We start from the raw sequence: 23,392 nt of genomic DNA on the forward strand, positions 1-23,392 counted from the left end.
ATCTGGAAAGGGCTCCGGTGTGCTAATTGATGTATAAATACAATCCCTGGCCCTTAGTTCAGTTCAGCAAAGCACCAAAGCTCACACTTACTTTAGCAGATCTTTTGTATGTGGCTAAAGGGACGCACTTAAATGATTTGCTAAATAGAGAGGAAGTGCTGGATCCAGGTCCCTGCCCTGAAGAGTTTACAGTCTAGTGCCCTGATCCTGTGTCGTGATCCATGTGAATGAACTGCTGTGCTCTGCTATAATCAGTTGCAGGATTTAGGGCCTAAGAATCCAGTGACAAGTGAAGGGGGAGGAGGAGATAAGGCTATAATCAAATATAGACTATATATAAGGAAAGGGTGAAAAATAAAAAAAGGAGAGGCAGTATTTCCTAATGGCTAAAGCACTGGCCTGGGCCTCAGGAGACCTGGGTTCTATTCCTGGTTCTGCCACTAGTTTGCTGGGTGACCTTGGGCAAGTCACTTCATCTTTCTGAGCCTCAGTTTCCCCATCTGTAAAATGGGGACAATGATATTGATCTACTAATGAAAAGTGTCATATAAGAGCATGGTATTGTTATATTAATATAAACTTAGAAAGTAAGTGCCCACTATTCCCATCTAGCTGCCTGCTGTTATTCAGGACCCCCAGGTCCTGACCTTCTGATGGGTGGGGAGGAAAATGGTGCTTCTCAATGCTGGACCCCTCCTGGGGACTGAAAACCTGCTCCTGCCACTTTAGCCTCTGCCCTGCCATGGGGTGAAGATCATGACACTTCAACTCTAGTAGCCTGTGTGTCCTTAGGGGGCTCCCAGGAGGGATTTGGTGTCAGATGCTGACCTGGGATTCTTGTTCCCAGAAACAGCAAGGGCAGGAGATGCTGATTTATGTAGCATGGCACGGGCGTGAGCCATATCTTGTCCTTTTCTGCCCATTGAAGAGGAGCATTAATTGAGCTTTGAAAATAGCTCAGATCAGATACCCATTATGCAGGTGCTGATTTGTTTCAGTCTCCACTATAGGTTGTCAAAGAATGAGGGAGGAGAGGATTAGGAGAAAAATGTTGGGCATGGGGGAAAGGTTGCACAGCAGGTAGACATGTCAGATAGTGGCTGTGTAGAGTTGAGGGGAAATCTAGAACTTTGGAAAAGGAGCCAAGGGCAATTAATCATCTCTACCTCCTTTGTTTCAAATTGAAAATTATGGACCTCCCCTTCATGCCCCCTCCCCCAGTGAATCATAGAGTCATAGAAGTGTAGAACTGGAAGGGACCTCGACAAGTCATCTAGTCCAGTCCCCTGCACTGAGACAGGACTAAGTATTAGGCCATCCCTGACAGGTATTTGTCTAACCTGTTCTTATTCGTGCTAAATAGATTAAAAGAATTACTTCACGTGTCTTGCTTACAAAAATCCTGCTGATACATCCTAGAATATTTGCTGTTTTTTACAACAGTATTTACATTTTTGCCACATTTAGTTTGTGATCAACTATAGCCCCCAGGTCTTTTTCTGCAATACTCCTTCCTAGACAATCATTTCCCATTTTGTATTTGAGCAATCAATTATGCCTTCCTAAGTGTAGCATTTGTCTTTATTGAGTTCCATCCTATTTATTTCAGACCATTTCTCCAGTGAAGACAATATGAGGCCCAAATGAAGCCAGGTCTGGGCCCTCACTAGACAACCAACACCACAGCAATAGGCCATCGCCCTTCCAGGCCAATACCAGCCTTTCACTGTGCCCCCATCATAGTGAAAAATTAACATGTCCTTTAAGAGTCTAGTCTAAAGTGAAATTAATGTTCCAAGTCTTTGACCCAAACCCAATCACTCACACAGATAGAAAAAACAGTGTTTTATGTTAAGGAAATGTTTCTTCTCTTAGGAATTTAAAACAACATTACCTCAACATTTCCAATTCTGGAAAGCTTACCAAGTAAGCTAGAAAAGAATAAATGGATGCTTATCACAAAACAATATTTTAGCCTCATTTAAAATCACAACACTCTATTACTTCTGCTCCTGTGATGAAAAATACAAAAGACACTGGCGGTATGTAGGGAAATCCTTGAAAGAAGGGGTGTAAATCACTCATATTGTGACAAGCAAGGATTTACAAGTGTAATGTAGCAACATAAATTTAGCAGGCGAGAGATTAAAACATAATGTGGAAGATAAAATCCAGTCCACATTAAATTTAAAGCTAAAGCTAAACTTGTTGCTAATGAGATTCAGGAGCAAGGAGTTACCACCCAGGGTAGGGATGAGCTCAATGACTTTTTACCTCTGATAAGGCTTTGTAAGTGTATTTCAAATGAATTGTTCTAAATGGCATAATCTCATTACTCATTTATCCTCATTTCCTTTTTGATAGCTACCCAACTGATTAGAAGCTTGTCATGTAAAAGCTAGGAATAAAAGAAACTCATTACTGAATGAATAAGCATCCCAGGAGGAGCCTTAATGACGTACATTTCATGCCTGCAGCATCCCACCTTGCTCTATGAATGTCTGCTCTCACCAGCTAAGGAGAGTCAGGCCTACTCAGTGCTTTCCTCCAAGGAAGACGAATGTGCTGTAGAAAAATGGCGTTGGTATTACACATAGGTGAATCGTTCAGTACTAAACTAATGCTCCCTTGTGATTCAAGGTAAAGAGTCGTGTTACCATAGGTGCTTTTTTTTGGATCCCAAACGAAAGGCTTTATTGTCAATAAAAAGCAACAGAGAGTCCTGCGGCAGCTTTAAGACTAACAGATGTATTGGAGCATAAGCTTTCGTGGGTGGATACCCACTTCGTCAGACGCATGCTTATGCTCCAAAACATCTGTTAGTCTTAAAGGTGCCACAGGACTCTCTGTTGCTTTTTACGGATCCAGACTAACACGGCTATCCCTCTGATAATTATCAATAAAGATTCCATCACACTTTTCTCAGAAGTTCTCTGTGTTGGTGTCCTAGCCAGATTCTAACTGAGGGAATTTAATTCTAAAGTGCCCCTGCAATTTCATTATGTGGCAAGATTCTTCTTTACATCTTGTACAAAAAACTTTTATCGGTGATGCTTTGTGCTTTTAGGCAGCTGCTGTGTTCCACACCAGAGCCAGGTAAAGTGGTTGTTGTCTTTACAATGCACATTGGGATCCTTTGTCCAAATGTTAAATACAAGTTATTACCTGTTAGACACAGATTTTTGGCCAGTCTGCTCTCAGGTCCACTAGTATAAATACAAATTCTATCTAAGTCGCAACTCGGAAAGTACATTCAGATCTGGATTTCAAACCCCACGGTGTTTAGATCAGGGGCCTTGGTTTGGCCCATTTTAGAAACAGGCCAGCTAAGAAATTCCTATCCTGTTCCAATCCCATTCCCTCATTTTGGTACAGCATTTCCAGATTTTGGTTCAAACCAATCTCTGGTTTTTAATACAGAGTATTGGAAGTTATGTTCATAATACCTCTTCTGACTGGTGAAATCCTAAAGTCCTAACTCAGTTTTTAACCAGTACTTCTCTTTATGATTTCAATGGTAATTTTGTCTGTATAAAGAAAGGATTGAGTAAGATCTTCAACACTGGGGGCCAGATCCTTAGTTGGTGGACATGATCATACTTCTATTGACTTCAGTGGATGAATGATAAATTACGCCAGCTGAGCTCCTGGATCCATTGTGTGAAGAAATTGCATTGACTTCTGTCAGCTCCTGGGTAGGCTGCCCCTCGAGGACGTTTGCCAGTCCCCATGACTGCAGTCCTTTTAAGGGACAGAGCCGTGCCTCCTCTTCTCTTTGGGGTGGGATTCTGCAATCCAACCACTCTGTGACTGCGTTTCTGGGTTACACTTGTCTGGCTGCCAACCATATTCCCTAGCTGGTCCAGTGGGCTTGCCACCTGTAAATTTCCTCTCAGGAGTCTGTGGACAGTAATAGTATGCAGTGACACAGAGGCAACTTCCTCAGAACAAAGTATGATTTATTTTGCCAAAAGGTACACGTCACTAAGAAAAATGCATTTAAAATAACAAAGTTATGTGCATACTGTCTTATCTATGCTTTGCATTCTCCTCCAGCCTCTAGATAGGCATGATTTAGCCTTGGGTTTCCCTGTTCTCTTGGGGACCAAGTTGCAGCCTTCTTGCTGAAGTGCAGACCCCTGACTCACTCAGATCTCCTCCTTCTCTGTAGGGCACATCCTTTAACAGATCAATATCTTTTGATCTCCAGATTCTCAGCCTTGGCAAGAAGGCCCTGTTCCCAAAGTTGGAACTGAAGAGTCTCACTTCATGGCTATTGTGTTTGAGGAGACATTCCTTATCTCGGATGTTGTTTTACCTTTATTGCCTGTTTTCTTTGACATCCTCTTTTGATCTAACTCTGTGCATTCAGGCCAGGTAATATCACAGATACACTATGGGGCTTATGATATTCGTAAAAAATGCAAGTATTTCCCAGTTCTCCACAACTTCTTTCAAAAGGTACCACTGAGGGCTACATTATCTAAGTGTTACAGTTTCACACATCAAACTAATGCTTTAGTAGGAGATTCTAAAGTAAATCCTTCTCCATTGCTTTGAAAATGTACCCCACAATAAGTGCTTGGGGTACTAAGTTCAAAGGATGCGTCATCCAAAAAAATTTTCCTACAGCAACAAAAATCTGTAATGGGTGCTAGTGATTCAAGTAATTATAAAGCAACACACAATCTTGAAAATTACAAGTATCTTTCGGTCCATCATTTATATATTTTCTTTTGCCTCTCTGAGTCATAAGGCAAATCCTAGAATGCTCAGACACATAGCATAGACTCAGTCAACAAAAGGATTATGAGTTAAAGCCTGACTCCACTGAAGTCCATGAGAGCTTTGCCATTGACTTCAATGGGGTCAAGATTTCACCCTATGTGTCTTTAAAACAGGGTTGTTTCTTCACACTATACACAAAATTAGGAACAGGCACCCAGAGAGAAAACAAATGAAACCGAATAAAAGGAACCACTACTTTGATCTTGTATCTTGTCCTTTTTGGCTTACCCAACACCTCTGTTTTCAGCATGATTCATTATTGAAGTCGTTGGGGCTCCAGATGGGCACAGGAGCCCACTCACATGGATCATATTGCAAGATGGGACCTCAGCCCCAAAGGGAATAGTAGAAGTTACTGGCATGCCACTCCCTGTAGGAAGACAAATTTCAAAGTGGGAAAAATTTGTTCATACAAAATGTTTGGTTTGTTCATAACGAAGCTGGTGAGCATGTATGTTTGTAATAGGCTAAATGTTTCTGGCTTTATTCTTTGTTAGGATGTTAAACTTGAAATTGTGGTGGTTCATTCCAGAGGGAAGAAGGTGCTTTATAGATATGACTGTGTTGATTTAAATAGGATTCTGCACTTTCATCTCTTAAACCACAACACAATTTAATTTAGATACCTTTGAAGCCTACATTGTATTTTCACTGAAGAATCAATGTTCTGTCTCTTTGATCCTCTCTTGCATTGCTCTACAGTTCTCCATATGGGATCTGCCATTCCTATCCTTTTTTAATTAGTGTTTTTATCTGTTTCATTTCTGAATCTGCCTGCTTATATTTTTCATGATGACTATCCTGATGCTGTTACTGTTCATGCACTGGGCCTTTAACTGCTACGCTTTTGAATACTGGGTATGCAAACATGAGTCACTCCATCTGCCCACCATTTGACTACATAATCTCCTAAACCTATATAAAGTTATAGAAAGCTACATTATAAGATTCCTTTTGAATGTTGTGTTTTCAAAGTCAAGCAAGGAAATGCCAGAATTAAAACTGCATTGTATGGTTAGGTGTATCAGGTTCAACTAAATGTCCCATTCAGTGCTCGGTGGCGGGGGGGGGGGAGGATATTCCACTTTAAGAGGGAAATCCAGCACCTACCAAGGCAGCCATGGAAGTTAGAACCGGTAGCTTTTGTTCCACATAGGAAGGAGCTGAATTTCAGGGTCCTGTACAAGAGTTTCAGCACTGAGTGCAGCATTTCAAAGGCTTGCTAGGGTACGGGTGTGCTCAGGGGAGGGGCCAAAGCTCCAGTCCTTCCCCAAAGATGCAGTCATGTTGAGGGCACAGGGCTACCTCATTCATAGAGCAGTGGGCTTAATGGAAATATTCCTCTTTCTTTTGACTTATATATCTCCCCACTGCCTGGTCCAGCTAATCATGCTGTGGATTTGTTCCTAATACAACACATCAGCACTGTTGCTGATGTAGGGCACCAGCAGCAGAGCACTGAAGTGTCTCCTGGGCTCTATTTTCAGATTTCTTTTAATTAGTGTCAGTTTGTCCTGTATTATTGAGGCCATTTCAAACCCAGTATCATGCAGTGCAATCCTAGATTAGCTGTAAATGCTCCATTTACTCCTGTTCACATTCTGCAGCTGCATTTGATAATTTAGTAAATCAAAACAAAAAACAATGTTCTAATGACTCATTCTGACAAAATAAGTCATTCATTTATAATTGTCCTCTACAGAGCAAGATTTCAGTAACACAGTATATTGAAATCATTTGTAATTACCTTAGTAATCAATAGCAATTGTTGAGTGACTAATATATGATTACAAAATAGGTTCTCCTATACAGGTGTTTACAAATGAGTTTGTATTCCAGATTACTATGTTAATATACCTGTTATTGTGGTATGTGGGTGCAAGTGATTTGTAACAAGTTATTGCATTTCTTGATTATTTAAAATTACTTATACCTGTCACTGGTGTCTTTTTAATTCCTTGTTTATCCCATTCTAAGTAACAAAGTGACATCAGTGGGAATTATCTATGCAGATACAAGGGTAGAATTTGGTTCTTAGTCTTTGTGTGGGTGCAATAGGGCACACCTATCCTGTAGTGCCTGCTGCTGGCCAACTGTGGCTCTGCATCACCCTGACGCAATTTCCCTTCAGAAATTCCCAGGCATATGGCCAATGTAAAATAAATACAACAAAGCCAAACCCAAACTAAAGTCTCTTCTGCCCCTTCCATCTAAGTCTGCGACTGGGCACAGGTCCTCCTCCCTGAGTGTGTCTGGCTCCATGCTTTTACACTAAATCCCATTTCCAGCCTTCCTGGGCTCTGCTCAGTCTCTCCCCTCAGCTCACTCTAGCCACATCCATCCCTCCTTGGGACTGTGTGTCTGGATTCTCAGCCACACCTCCAACAGCTTTCCCTATTGTTTCCTCCAGGAACCCTTTCAGCAACTCTCCCAAAAGCTTCCTCGACTGTGGTCACTCCCTTTATAGGGCCCAGATGTCTTCCCTTAAGCCCAATTGTTCAGTAAACAATTAGTCTCAAGTGCACTGGAGCCTGCTCCCTCTTAAAGGTGCCAGTCACCTGTGAGTGAAAATGAGAGGAAAAAATATTTCTTTAACACCAGTTTAAATCCCAGATGATTCCACTGACTTCAGTAGAGTTATAATTAAAAACTGGTCCATTAGTATAGGTTGGCATGAGCAGGTTTCTTTTGATTGGACTTTGACAGCAGGTCACGAAAGCGCTCTCCCCTCTCTGAGGTTTGATTTATTGACAAAAAAAAATCAACCATGAAAAAGTGAAATCTCCCTAGGCTAGCCTGCTTCTAGGGTTCCTCCCTCAGGACTGCTCAGCTCACACCCTAGGCTCTCTCTAAATAATCCCTTCAATCTCCCTTAAATCCAAGCCAACTGCTTTGTGAATCAGTAAAACCCAGTTAATACTTTTTCTAGACATATCAATGCTTTCTAACAGGCAAACATTGTTAGCATGTACAATTACTTTCTCAGAATCTGAGGATATGAAATCTTTTTGTTCAATATTTGGAGCACTGTTAGCGATGTTATGGCATAATGGCTCAGTTTCTCCAAAGATAGGAACTATCATCATTATAATCAAACTACCCTGTTTTAGGTTTAGATTGTGATCTTTCTCAGGAAAAAAAGAAAAGATGGCAGCCTTCTTCAAATTACTGTGGAAACACAATGATTTCTTTAAAAAAAAATTACTAGAAGTTCACCTAGGACTAGTTTATATCTTACACTGCTTTAAAGAACAGCTAGACTTTCATTTTACTTCATTGCACAAATCTATTCCTAATAAAGCTGACGCTGCTATTCTTATTCCCCTTTATTAATTCAAGTCAACTTGATTATTGTAAAACATTGTGCCAATTTTCCTGCCTCTCTTTTTGTGCATTCAGAGTACAGTGGCTAGATTTCTAACAGGGATTAAAAGTACTATTTTGTAGATCTTGCTCTGCATAAAATCCTGTACCCCTCTCCTGTCACACACCAGGGAGTAAGTGATGCAACCCAGTGGTTGGAGCAGAATCGGAGGGCAGAACCAGATGGTTTGTCAGGAGACAAGCCAATGGTCAGAGCCAGGAGTTCTGAGGAAGGTAAGGACAGGAGCAGGCATGTGTTAGCAAGGGCTGGATAAAAAAGCAGGTCTAGCACAGCTGCAGGCATAAATGACATTGAGCAGCCACTATGCTGCTGGAGCTACAAGTCTTAAATGGTGATCTGTTGGGCATCTGTACAATCAGGGAGCACAGTCACTTAGTGAGGGTTTATTGTACCTAGCCAAGCTCATTGGGTTGCTAGGCAACCACACCAGGAGCCAGCTTAGTTCCTGACATCTGTACTGTATTAATCATTGCTATTCAATACCACACAATAAAGAAGCCTTGAGGACACCCCAAAACATGTGGGATCCAAGTGAATTATTGTGAGTATAGATCATGCTTTTCATTTATTCTTTGCAAAGTCTCATTTCTAGAAAATAACTTCTGTTAATGATCTGTAGCCCCATTTCATGCCTGCACTCCAGTTCTTAAATCCCAGAGCATCCTTACAGAGAAAGTTACATGCCTTAATGAAAGAAAGTTTCTGAAGTGTTTAACCAGTGTGCTAACCTCCCACTGTCTGAGGGACAGGACTAATATAATTAAACTGAATATTCAATGTCTCCCCTACTCCTCTCAAACACTCCCCTGTGATCTTACTGAACCTTCTTTATCCAGCTCAGTATGTAATCCTTTTGAGATAAGTTGGTTAAGTCAGAATGAACAGAATCAGATTTGCCACCTGTGTCACCATCCAAGGCTCCCACATGGTTTCAATTGAAAGGTAAGATTTTAAAAAATGAGTTCCTCCTACAATTATATCACCTTGTTCTGACTCTCCTCATCTTTCAATCGACACAGTCTTATGGTTAAGTTAACAAATACATTTAAGAATAACAATATCAAGAGAAGATTTCTTTCTCTGCATGAAATCCTGACCTCACTGAAGTCAATGGAAGCATTGCTATTGACCTCAGTGGGATTTGGATAGATATTTTTGGTCCTACAAAATCCAGGAACTATACTGCATATCCATCTACTGGCACCTTAACTATTTACATATATACAGACATCAAACATGCCTGTAACAGCTGGGTTTTGCTCACATCACTTGAGAGCTCAAAAACCTCCCTAGCCCTGTGTGCTTTGTGCAATGGCCACTGAAAATTATAGTCCCTGCCCACAATCACAATTGCATGAAAAATGAGGAGGCGGAGCTATGGCTTGGCTCCTCCCCTGAACTCTTCTGCTCAGCTTACACAATGGGCCAGGTTGTTCAGTGAGAGATAAATCAAGTGCAGTCCTTCCCAAGGCAGTACACTGCCCCTCCCCCCCCCAACATAAGCCAGTGCTTAAATGGCACAATTTGGCTCAGAAAGAAGGAATTATCTAGGTCTGGCTATGCCTACAGCAATACAAAATTAAACAGTGAGAGGGAGGGGAAGGCATGTGTGATCTTCAGATTGCAGTAGTTTAGGGTTTGATCCTGCCTACATTGAGGTCAATGAGAGCTTAGCCATTCAGGGCTGTAACTAGGGTGGGGCGAGAGGGGCAGCCGACAAGGGCATAAAGCAGGCGGGGGGGCGCAAAAAGGGGGCAGCACAGGATCGGGCCCAGCAGCATCAGCCCTCCCCACAGGATTGGGCCCATCAGGGTTAGCCGGAGTCCGTGGGCGTAGCTGGGGGGGCATGCTCCCCCTACCCCCCAACAGAGGCCCAAACTGAGAACAGAGGGGGTGTTCCAGAGCTGCTTCTCCTGCTGGGTGCTCGCTGCCTTTGCAGCTGGACACCACCTCCTGGGTCCTAGTGCCAATCCATTTCTACATAGGCTGAGTGCCCTATATGGCCACCATCCTGTTTTCTGTACAACGATGAGTTCCCCTCGGGGGAGGAGGCAGTGAGGAAGAGAAGGGAATAGGGAAATGGGGCAGGGGACAGTGGGGAGAGGAAAGGGGATAAGGTGGGGAAAGGGAGGGGAGGAGATGAGGCAGGGGGCAGTGAGGAAGGGATGGGGAAGAGAAGGGGCTAGGGGAATGGGGGGAAGTGGGAGCCCCGCATGCAGCATCCCTCAGCAGCAGCAGCAGCTGGGCCTCCCCCATTAAACTGTCCCATCCCTCCCTCCCCCCAGCATCGGCAGCCCACCTTCATTGATTACCCCAGCCGCAGGTACTCCCTCTACTACCCTCCAAATACCCCCTCCAGCACCCCCCAAATATCCCTCCCAGTACACAGAAACCCATCCAGCACCCCGCAAACGCCCCCTGCAACTCCTCCTCCCCCTCCCCCTGGCAGTGTCCTCTATTTGGGAACTTGAAATATAGTAACCTTAAGGGTTGCTCTGTTCTCACAGCCTTGGTTTCCGGAGCTAGTGGGAGTGAGTCCACCCTGCCAGCAGCCGCCTGTCCCCAGCACACCGGCTCGCGTGGCTGAGCTCAGAGCTCGGGCTGTGTGACCGCAAGCCTGGCAGCCATGGGGCAGAGGCAGGGCAACCAAGGGGAGCAAGGAGCAGTTCTACTCTGCACACAGGGAGTGTTGGGAGATGGACCTGGCTGCAATGGCAGGCCTGGGTGATGAGCGGGGTGTGACTAGGCTGCTAAGAGGCAGGTGCCCAAGGGGAATGAGTATTGCAGAGAGCGCCTTGGGGAGCATCTCATGGCAGCCAGGCTGCATGGGCAGGGGCAGCTCCAGGGGGTGTCACTGGCCGATGCCAAGCTCCTTCAGGGAAGAGGCAAGTGCATGTCAGGGTGCAGCACGGAGCTGTGCCGCCTGCCCTGCCTGGGGAGCATCCGCCCGTGCAGATGCAGCCTGGCTCGGGGAGCAGGGCAGGGGTGGGTAGAGGGAGCTTCCCTTATAGTGGCTGTGCTGTGGCAAAGGACTAAAGTCTTGGGTCTGCTTTGTTGCTCTCACTTTGGATAACTACCCAGCTAACTGGGTGTCGCCTCTAGCAAATATGATTGCTCCTCCCAGGCACTAAAATGCTTAGTTACGGCTCTGTAGCCATTGACTTAAACCAATGTAAGATCAGGCCCTTATTTGGTACATAGTTTAGAGTCTAATTTCTCCTCTCACATTGGTGAAAATCAGGAGTAGCTGCACTGAAGTCACTGAGTTATACCAATGATAACCAAGAGTCAGAGTTTAAGGCCAGAAGGACCACTAGATCATTTAATCTGGGCTTCTGTATCTCACAGGCCACCAACATCACTCAGCACCTGCACACTAACCCAACAACCAAAATTAGACCAACATATTACAACCCCCAGGAGACTATGTGCCACAGGCACCAAATAAAAGGGACTGAGGTATACTTGTGCCCCCACAGCGACAGGGAAATGATTGAGAAGAGAATCAGGACCTTATTTTCTAGTCCAAATCGGAAACTGAGAGAACAAAAACAAACAAAAAAACAACACCACATTTTAATAAACCAAACAACTGTCAACCAGGGCTAATTTTCAGCTTTCATCAATAGCATGCAAGTTTATTTAATATCACTAAGCCTCTACTTGAGAAAAACAACAAATTATGAGGAAGGCTTGACCTATATTTAAGGCAATTGTTAGTTTTCATTTCCTACATTTAAACTTTTTTTCTGCTTATGCTTTCCAGCTCTGCAAGGGAGAAATTAGGACCATTAACAAACAAAGCAGAGAATGAAATTAATGGTGACTCAAACAATGGCTGACATACTGAACTCCTTTTCTAACTGTCTTCCATTAGCGGGGGAGGGGAAGACTGAACAATTTGGAGGTAAGAAAGAACTTGTAAAATATCCTTTGGTAAAGAGCAGATGAGGGAATGCATGGAAAAGATGAATGTATACAAATGAACTTTTTAGTTATGCAGTGTACAATAAGAGACCTGGCTATATTGCAAAGGTGTATGGTTCAAGGCTTGGCATTTAGAAAATATGATGTTTGGTGCCCTATAAACACCATAGATAGATTAGCTTAGATTGGCATCCTATTTATAAAATGTTGAAATATTACTTAAATACTGGAGTATTAGAAATAGCATTTGTCATTAAGCATACAATGTTATTCATAATAAATTAATAGAACAGCCGGTTCAGGAGTCTTAAATCCTTAAGTACATAAACAGTGTGTTAGGCAGACTTCCCACCACATGCTTTTGGCCTAGAATTTACCTTACTTACTGTCCACTAGAGTTAATAATCTTTCTGATTACCCTTTGTGACTTTAGTCTTCCTGCACAACAGAATGTGCTGCAGGGAATGATATTCCTACTGAGGGAGATACTTATTTTCCCTACTGAAAAGTAAATTAGCCAGCATGAGTTTTAAGGGAACCTGACTTGGTATAATAGGGGTAAATCTAGTCTCAGATATGGGGTAGGGACTGAGTGAACACTAGCTACATGTTTCTGAAATACAGATCACCAACCCCTTCCAGAATTGCACAATAAAAAGTTGATTTCACTGTTTGCAGAAATTCACCCCAAATCCATGCTTAAGCACCTTTATTTTACAAAGGGTAGCAAATAGTCTGGTAAATTTACTTCCTGAAGCCCAGCTTTACAGACAAGATCCACTCTTGTTCAGCTCCATTAGATAGCATTCCATCCCTGCTACATTAGATATCCATTCCTCTCCTGTACCCACTGGAATGCATGCTCCATCACTAAAATGATGATCACCATCCACAATCTTTTCATCTCCTGCTCCCTCAATTTCCTGGCACTAGCTGAAGACTAGATCTCCCACTTTGACAGTGCTTCAGCAGCTGCTTCCATTTATGGTAAACACACACCCTCTGCCCCAAGTCTACCCCTAGGTAATGTGGTGGCGACATCAAGCTATCTGCTCCTCCTGCGCTGCTCTCATCCCCTCCCTCTTCCAAGTGAAACCCCACCGACTTCAATGTTGCCATCTTCTACAATCCATCCAACTCCTCTCCAATCCTTCTCTGAATTTCACACTTGGATCTGCAGTAGAATGTCTTGAAAGTGGGGCTCACACTGCTGTGTCACAAATTAATAGTAAATGAAAAGTCCAAAGATTGTGTCACCATAAGCATATATTTATAAGAAATTACTATATGGTGCCATTCAGTACTTCCAGTCATCAGTGAAAGAGATTCAGCCAGATCTTCCAGATTAATACAAAATGGGGGGAAATGATGGTGTTTACTATGAAAATATGGAAGCTGACTTAAAATAGTCAGTTGAATATGAAATAAAATGTACAAAGCCCATGTGGTGTGTTTTTTTTTAAAAACAAAACCCTCAATCTGTGACTATCTTGGATCCTCTGTATATTCTTAAGGAATCTACTGATACTTGTCATCCTTGGAAGTTGTTATAAAAGCCCTGACACCAAAATAATGTTGTCAGAGCTACTAGTCTGAATACTTGCCAGATTGACCTATTATCTGTGGGTCAAGTAAATCCACAAGGCCCGCTTGAATTGTAAGTTATCTGACTTTCTACACTGACATCAACTGAGTGGACAAGCACATATACATTTACTCAGGAGATGAGATGTTACAGGAAGGGTAATCTTTCAACAGATGGGGAAGATGCCTCTTGTGGGGCATTAGAACCTCTCTTCTGAAAAGGAATTTTCATGAGTTTTTAAAAGAACTTTGTGAAAACCATCCAGGTAGGAAAGCCTTAGCTAGTCAGCATGATTGGCAGCCAGCTATAGACAGGGATATTGAAGAAACATTTCATAACTGTAAGCTTTGCCCTTTTGAATGAACACAAAGGTTTGACCTGCACTAACAAGTTGTCATCATATCCATGGTAGCATAATGTGTTGTTTCTCTCTTTCTTGAAAATTTTCTGACAGGTAAAATGTCCTCAGTTAATGCCTCAAAATGGCACTGTGTGCATTGTTCCTCACTTTCTTTTTTTTAAAAATTCAGAGCCAGATCCTTTGTGCCGCACTGGTGGGGACAGAAAGATTGTTTAAACAGGGCAAATCTTTACGTGAGGTAAAGCTGGTATAGCAAATTCTATTTTACTTGTTTTTGGCACCCCTCACCTCCACTATAGGGGATATTCTGGGGCATGAAGGATGGTGGCTGGAGTTCCTCATGAAGCATATAGCTCTGGCTATCTTGATCGAGCAGAACAGTCCTTTGGGGCTTGTTGCTGCCATTGCAACTTATAGCAGTCCCAAAGCTGCTCTAAATTGGACCGAGGAACAAACTGACAGCTGTCTGCCCCCCAGGTTTGGGAAAGGGGATGGGACAGAAAGGTGTCTTAATGTCACCTTCCCTGATCTCACCACGTAGAGCTTGACTGAATCCTAGAATCGGGGTCTGAGGATTATTATCAATCTAACTTTGATAATGCATTTGGTGCAAACATAAGGATATAAAAGATATAAAGACACATTGTATGTCTGCCTCTCTGGCCTTTCAATTTCAATGGACACCAAACACAAGACATGTCAAAAAAGCAGAAATACTGCAGTGGCTTATATATGTCTTTCCACTGCTCCTTCTTCATCTGCCCCACAATTATTTTGGAACACTAATTTAATCAGAAAAAATATGGCAATGGGTCCCAGACAACATCTGAAGAAATCCAAGTGCGGCTTGCAAGTTTGTGAACTTCAACCTGTTTTATCTGTCCCTATACAATCCATATTCTATTGGTTATGCTGAACATTTTTTAGAACTGCCATGAAAACTATCAAGGGAGATAAACTATCTTTAAATCAGAAAATAGCTTCTTCCCTGCTATCTTATCTAGCAACACCACATTGTTCTACAGAATGCATGCCTGTGCAACTACTGTTGGGAAGTAGTTGGCTGTGAGACCCAACTTGAGTAAGAGTATATATATCTTTAAAAAAATAAATAAAAAGCAGTCTACCAGCTCTTTCAAAGGCTAATTTTACTGTTTGCCTAAATTGATTATCATTACTTTAAATACCAATCAATACCCTTGCAAGCGTCTTTAGAACTCATGGGCTTTCACTGGCTGCAATTTTTCCTTGTCTATATGAATCCTAACCTGAGTTCCTTCTGGCTTTAGCTAGCTCCACTCTCTCTCTGAAACTCTGTTCTATCTTGTATCTTACCCTAGGTTCTTTTTTTGCTGGTCTTCTCTCTCAAGTGAAAGACTTCTTTATGCTGGCCAAACTCAGTTTTTCCATTCCCCCTAGGTTCCTGTGATCTGCCTCTCTCCAGTGTTGGCCAGACAAGTGCCTGGCTCTCCTTCTCTTTCCTCCTCTGGCTGGAAAGTCTGATCCCATTTGCCTTGACACTCCTGATTCAGAATAGCTGGTGGAAGGAATGACTCAACTGTCCACCAAAATATCATCTGATGAGACCTGATGCTGCAGCACCTTGCCCTTGCTGATGGAAAGGGCATTTCTGATATTACTGTTCTGCATGGCCTCAAATGCAGTCACATAGAATCATAGAACTGGAAGGGACCTTGAGAGGTCATCTAGTCCAGTCCCCTGCACTCACGGCAGGACCAAGTATTATCTAGACCATTCCTGACAGATGTTTGTCCAACCTGTTCTTAAAAATCCCCAATAATGGAGATTCTACCACCTCCCTAGGCAATTTATTCCAGTGCTTAACCACCCTGACAGTTTCCTAATGTCCAACCTAAACCGCCCTTGCTGCAATTTAACCCCATTGCTTCTTGTCCTATCCTCAGAGGTTAAGAAGAACAATTTTTCTCCCTCCTCCTTGTAACAACCTTTTATGTACTTGAAAACTGTTATCATGTCCCCTCTCAGTCTTCTCTTCTCCAGACTAAACAAACCCATTTTTTAAAGTCTTCCCTCACAGGTCATGTTTTCTAGACCTTTAATCATTTTTGTTGCTCTTCTCTGGACTTTCTCCAATTTGTCCACATCTTTCCTAAAATGTGGCGCCCAGAACTGGACACAATACTCCAGTTGAGGCCTAATCAGCGCGGACTAGAGTGGAAGAATTATTTCTCGTGTCTTGCTTACAATACTCCTGCTAATACATCCCAGAATGATGTTTGCTTTTTTTGCAACAGCATTACACTGTTGACTCATATTTAGCTTGTGATCCACTATGACCCCCAGATCCCTTTTCGCAGTACTCCTTCTTAGGCAGTTATTTCCCATTTTGTAAGTGTGCAACTGATTGTTCCTTCCTAAGTGGAGTACTTTGCATTTGTCCTTATTGAATTTCATCCTATTTACTTCAGACCATCTCTCCAGTTTGTCCAGATCATTTTGAATTGTAATCCTATCTTCCAAAGCACTTGCAACCCCTCCCAACTTGGTATCGTCCACAAACTTTATAAGTGTACTCTCTATGTCATTATCTAAATCATTGATGAAGATATTGAACAGAACCAGACCCAGAACCGATCCCTGCGGGACCCACTCATTACGCCCTTCCAGCATGACTGTGAACCACTGATAACTACTCTCTGGGAACAATTTTCCAACCAGTTATGCAGCCTCCTTATAGAAGCTCCATCTAGGTTGCATTTCCCTAGTTTGTTTATGAGGTCATGCGAGACAGTATCAAAAGCCGTACTAAAGTCAAAATATACCACATCTACCACTTCCCCCCATCCACAAGGCTTGTTACCCTGTCAAAGAAAGCTATCAGGTTGGTTTGACACAATTTGTTCTTGACAAATCCATGCTGTTATTTATGACCTTAGTATCTTCTAGGTGTTTGCAAATTAATTGCTTAATTATTTGCTCCATTATCTTTCCGTGTACAGAAGTTAAGCTGACTGGTCTGTAATTCCCTGGGTTATCCTTATTTCCCTTTTTTATACATGGGCAATATATTTGCCCTTTTCTAGTCTTCTGGAATGTCTCCTGTCTTCCATGACTTTTCAAAGATAATTGCTAATGGCTCAGATATCTCCTCAGACAGCTCCTTGAGTATTCTAGGATGCATTTCATCAGGCCCTGATGATTTGAAGACATCTAACTTGTCTAAGTAATTTTTGACTTGTTCTTTCCCTATTTTAAACTCTGATCTTACCTCATTTTCACTGGCATTCACTATTTTAGATGTCCCATTGCCACCAACCTTCTTGGTGAAAACTGAAACAAAGAAGTCATTAAGCACCTCTACCATTTCCACATTTTCTGTTATTGTCTTTCCCCCCGCATTGAGTAACAGGACTACCCTGTCCTTGGTCTTCCTCTTGCTTCTAATGTACTTGTAGAATGTTTTCTTGTTTCCTTTTATGTCCCTAGCTAGTTTGATCTCGTTTTGTGCCTTGGCTTTTCTAATTTTGTCCCTACGTACTTGTATTATTTGTTTATATTCATCCTTTGTAGTTTGACCGAGTTTCCACTTTTTGTAGGTCTCTTTTTTAAATGTTAGATCATTGATGATCTCCTGGTTAAGCCAGGGTGGTCTCTTGCCATACTTCCTATCTTTTCTACGCAGTGGGATAGCTTGCTCTTGTGCTCTTAATAATGTCTCTCTGAAAAATTGCCAACTGTCTTCAATTGTTTTTCCCTTTAGACTTGCTTCCCATGGGATTTTACCTACCAACTCCCTGAGTTTGCAAAAATCTGCCTCCTTGAAATCCATTGTCTTTATTGTGCTGTTCTCCCTCCTACCATTCCTTAGAATCATGAACTCTACCATTTCATGATCACTTTCACCCAAGTTGCCTTCCACTTTCAAATTCTCAACCAGTTCTTCCCTATTTGTCAAAATCAAATCTAGAACAGTCTCCCCCCTAGTAGCTTTGTCCAGCTTCTGAAATAAAAAATTGTCTCCAATACATTCCAAGAACTTGTTGGATAATCTGTGCCCTGCTGTGTTATTTTCCCAACAGATGTCTGGGTAGTTGAAGTCCCCAATCACCACCAAGTCCTGTGCTTTGGATGATTTTGTTAGTTGTTTAAAAAAAACCTCATCCACCTCTTCTTCCTGGTTTGGTGGACCCCTACCATGACATCACCCTTGTTTTTGACCCCTTTTATCCTTACCCAGAGACTTTCAATAAGTCTGTCTCTTATTTCTATCTCAACCTCAGTCCAAGTGTATACATTTGTAATATATAAGGCAACCCTCCTCCCTTTTTCCCCTGCCTGTCCTTCCTGAGCAAGCTGTGCCCTTCTATACCAATATTCCAGTCATGCATTCTGTCCCACCATGTCTCCGTGATGCCAACTAGGTCATAGTTGTGTTTATTTACTAGCATTTCAAGTTCTTCCTGCTTATTCCCCATACTTCTCGCATTAGTATACAGACATCTAAGATACTGATTTGATTTCCAACCCCTCCCCCAGTTCTGTCTTGTCTCTCCCTTATTTCTGCTATAACAGCCCATGCTGCCACCCTTCTCCCAGGTCGCCATGTTTTTGACTTACCTGTGGGCTTTGGTCACCTGCTCCCATTGAACCTAGTTTAAAGCCCTCTTCACTAGGTTAGCCAGTCTGTAGCCAAATATGCTTGTCCTCTCCCTCGATAGGTGGAGCCGATCTCTGTTTAGCAGTCCTTCTTCCTGGAACAGCATCCCGTGGTCAAGGAAGCCGAAGTCCTCCTGGCGACACCATCCTTGCAGCCAGGCATTCATCTCCGGGATGCATCTGTCTCTGCCGAGGCCCCTACCCTTGACTGGAAGGACTGAAGAAAAGCTTACAAGAAAAATATGTATCAAACACATTGTGTTCAAAATAATTTCTGTTTATCCCCATTATGGATATGCTGCACATTTACATAACAAGAAAGGAGAATGTTTTATTAGTTGGAATACAGCTCATACATATGGGGGAGGAAGAACGAGCTTGTGGCTAAAATACCACTGTACATTAGAATATTTGGGTCCTATTCCCAGCTCTGCCAGAGACTTCTTGTGTGAGCTTGAGCAATTTGCTTAGGCCAGAGTTTTCAACAGAGGCCAATAATTCTGAGTGCTCAACTGGAGATACTTTGGGCCTCCCCATTTCAGAAGAGCTAAAACTCCAGTTTTAGTAAATGGAAGTTTTGGCTGCTCAGCACCTCTGACAATCAGGCCCATTGTCTCTAAGGATAGTCATCCAAATTTAAAAGCCATCTTTGAAAATATAGCTGTTACAATTCTGTGCCTCTGTTTTCTTCATCTGAGAAAAATGGTTAGTAACTCCAACCTAGCTCACAGAAATTATATGAAAACCAATGAAAGTTTGTAGAGTGCTTTCATAGTCTGAGATAGAAGGTTCTGAAGAAACACAAAGTGTGAACATTTATTCAAGACACTCAACCTTTCAAAAGGTTGCTCAACACTTTACCTTCAGCGTAGCTGCCACTTAAAGATAACAAGCAAATTTCTGCTCTCATTAACATCAGTACAACTCTATTCAAGCCAGTGAGGTTGTATCGCTATACTTGAGAGCAGAATCTGGCACCAAGATATTCAGATTTTATCCCAAATCTTATCCTCTTACACTCACAGTAACTGAAATACTCTTTCCCCTACAGTGAGTGAGGCTATGGCTACACTACAGTTTAAATCAACATGAGCAACATAATTTATGCTGACTTAAGCACCGGTGTGGACAATGCTATGTCGGTGGGAGAGCCTCTCCCACCAACGTAGCTACTGCCACTCAGGGGAGTGAAGTAATTAAGCCAGTGAAAGAGCTCTCTCCTGTCAGCTTAGACCAGCTTAAACCGGCTCCACTAGAACAGAGGTTCTCAAACTGTGATCTGTGGACCACCAGTGGTCCACAAGCTCCATTCAGGTGGTCCATGGATAGTTCCCTCTAAGGTGCATGCCTGGGCAGCTGCACATGAGAGAATGAAGGGCCACCCTCCTAATTAGTGGAGCTGCACAGGCGTGGCTCCACTAATTAGTTGCCTGGACCCTGGAGAAGACACACATGTAAGGTGAGGTGGTGGCCTTGGGGAAACTAGGGGGTAGGTGGGAGGAGGAAGTGGGGTGAGAAGAGGGGGTGGGGGGAATTTGGGACATGCAGGGATGCGGTGACCAGAGAAAGAGGCGATTTTCCCCAGATCCAGGGCTGCAGCTGCCAGGAAGAGACGGCCCTCCTTCCCAGCCTCAGATGTGGCAGGGGAGAGAGGGTACATCCATCACATTAGAAAGGTAAGACTACTGATATTAAAATATGAGTTGTGTGCTTTTATTTGTAGAACAAAAAAAGTTAATTATTATTAAGTTTTTTTTATATAGCACTTTTATCCAAAGTGCTTTACAATGGTTAGCTAACGATACAAACATTTGGAAAGATCATTAAGCGGTCCACCGAGACCCTCAGCAATTTTCAAGTGGTCCGTGAAAAAAAAAGTTTGAGAACCTCTGCACTAGAGAGCTTACAGCAGCAGAGCTGTGCCACTGTAATCTCTCTCTAGTGTAGCCATAGCTTGAGTAATATCACTTCAAGGATGTATAAGGAGCAGTACTGAGTTTACAATGGCACCAGGCTCACACTCAGAAGGGGCCCCAGCACCTAGACCGTGGCTCCACCCCCTCATGCTCCACCTCAAGGCCCTGCCACCACTCGGCCTCTTCCCCCCAAGGCTCCACCCACTGCTCGCTCCTCTCTACCCCTTTCCCCACATTGTCCCCTGCTCACTCCTCTCTACTCCCTCTCCCCATGTGAGTGGCGGGCTGGGCCTTGAGGCGAAGAGGCCAAGCAGGGGCAGGACCTCAGAGCAGAGCATAGGCGGGGCCACAGTCCGGGCACCAGGGCCCACAAAACATTAATCCGGCCCTGATCAGGAGTAAAAACTACTAGCACCAGAAAGAAGACTGAGAAAGATTAATTTTGAAAGGAAGAGGGGCACATTTCCCTAGTAATTGGGCCTGACATAAGAAGGAGGATTTAGGAGTAGAGAGAGAGAGAGATTGCTTGGCGAAAAGAAAGACAGCAATGATAGATGCTACCAGGGGGCATAACTAGAAGTAATGGGATAACATTAAGAAAAAAATGTATATTAACTACAGGGGGGAAACTTCCTGACAGTGGAATCTACTAGATTATGGAATAATCCCCTAAAGAAATTGGGGGACATTTAAAAAGACTGGACAAAGTGCTAAAAAATATACTGTAGGGAAAAAATCTGCAATGGCAGGGGATGACCTAGATTAGGGTTACCATACGTCCGGTTTTTCCCGGACATGTCCGGCTTTTCGGCAATCAAACCCCCGTCCGGGGGGAATTGCCAAAAAGCCGAACATGTCCGGGAAAAATGCCAGCCGGGCACTTCCCCTCCCGCGGCTGCTCTGCTCCTTCCCTGACTCTTCGGCTCTGTTTAAGAGCCGAGCCGCCCGAGCGCTATGGGCTTCAGGCAGCCCCCTTGCCTCTGGACCCCAGCCGCCGGCCGGGCACTTCCCCTCCCGGGCTCCGCCAGCGCAGGGTCTGGGGGCTGCCCGGCAAACCGTGAAGCCGGTAGCGCTTGGGCAGCCCTTTTCGCGTGGCTGGGAGTGGGAGGGAGGAGGGGGCGGAGTTAGGGCGGGGTTGGGGCGGAGTTGGGGCGGGGCTGGGTGGGGAAATGGGTGGGGCCAGGGCCCCGTGGAGGGTCCTCTTTTTTTATTTGTTAAATATAGTAACCCTAACCTAGATGACCTCATAGTTATAGCTGCCTGCAATGGACCTGATTCTCAGCTACACCAAGAGCTGAGGATTTGAGGACTTATTAGAGTTTATAGTTGTATGAGATGGGAAATTAAGGGCCCAATCCTGTTCCTATAAAAGAAAATGGCAAAATTCCCTTTTAACTCAAATGGGATCAAGATCATGTCTTAGTTAGCTAATCAGCTGTTTCTTGTATTCAGAGTAGTTACCCATGGGGAAAAAAACTTTTCTCATTACCCTCCTTTAGTTTTATAAAACATTATAACTTTTAGAAAAGTTGTACAGTACTTTAAAACTTATAACCTTATAAAAGTTAAGCTTTGCCAGCCCCTCAGCTACACTGTAAAATAAGCCAGTTGGAGAAGATAGTTTCATTTTAATAATTCTACAGTTATTGCCCAATAATTTTCCTGGTCATGAACTTCAAGTATAAAACTGAAAAGAACAAGAATTCCAAGGTCTCCTTAATAAAATGCACTCAATGCAACTCTCTAATTTAGGGCTGGATTCATGCCCTGGTTGCACACACACAGTTCCTATCAGACTTGATGGCAGCTCTGGACGTGTACCTGGGAGCAGAATTTGGCCTTAGTAGACTGAAGCGGTTTGTATTGTGAAACAGTATTCTCCTCGCCACCTTATAAATAAATAGGAAATATGTAAAATAGTAGCTGTGCAGATTATCGCTCACAAAGCTCCCTTCGTGAAAGAACTTTACAAAGAGTGAAACCAGGTGTGAATGGTAAAAGGGATAAGACAAAGCTATTCTGGAAAAAAAAGAGCATTATAACTAGATGCAAATACAGAGAGGTTCGGAGCATCCAGCCTGTGAATTTCAAAGAAGGGACATGTTAAGCAAACAAAGCAGTGCACAGTGCTATATGAAATTGACAGCAATCTCTCACTTCCTGAATGTAGATTGTGGCCCAGAGATGAATGACTGAGAAGAATTTTGGTGTGTGTAATAGATATGATCATCTCTTGACACATGTTAGTTTCTTGCCACCCAGCTCAACTTTAGGCTGAGAAAACCTGAGGGCAGTGGAGATGAGTGGCTTGGCAACCCTTGGTCTCTATATCCCTCAGGCAGCTGCTATAATCAGAGAAAAACATGGACATGATCACTATTTTCCCAAAATTAGGTGTGCCTGATGGGGTATAGGGGCTTGGATTTTTCCATCTTTATTACCCCAGATCATAGTTTTAAAAAACTGGAAGATGGAAACAAATCCAATTACTAATTGTAGTTTATGAGTACTGGATTACCGGGCTAACTGGATTAGCTGGACCAACTCTGAAAACTTTATATTGAGCTTCCTGTAAATACACAAGGGAAAGAAATGGTGCTTAGCCTCTGTGTAGCCCAGTTCTGAATTTGGCCCATTATACTTGTGATTTATTTCACTGCTTAAATAATAAATTTAATTTATGTCTCTGCAACAAACACAGAATTTTCAGTGATTCTTGTGTGCTGGTGTATCACTAACAGACTCTGGTCATCGGCAGGTGGGATCAAACCTAGGACCTATGGAGCTAAATG

This window comes from Terrapene carolina, unplaced genomic scaffold (genome assembly GCF_002925995.2).
Source record: "Terrapene carolina triunguis isolate 2854851 unplaced genomic scaffold, T_m_triunguis-2.0 Scaffold69, whole genome shotgun sequence".
In the NCBI taxonomy this organism is placed as follows: Eukaryota; Metazoa; Chordata; order Testudines; family Emydidae; genus Terrapene; species Terrapene triunguis.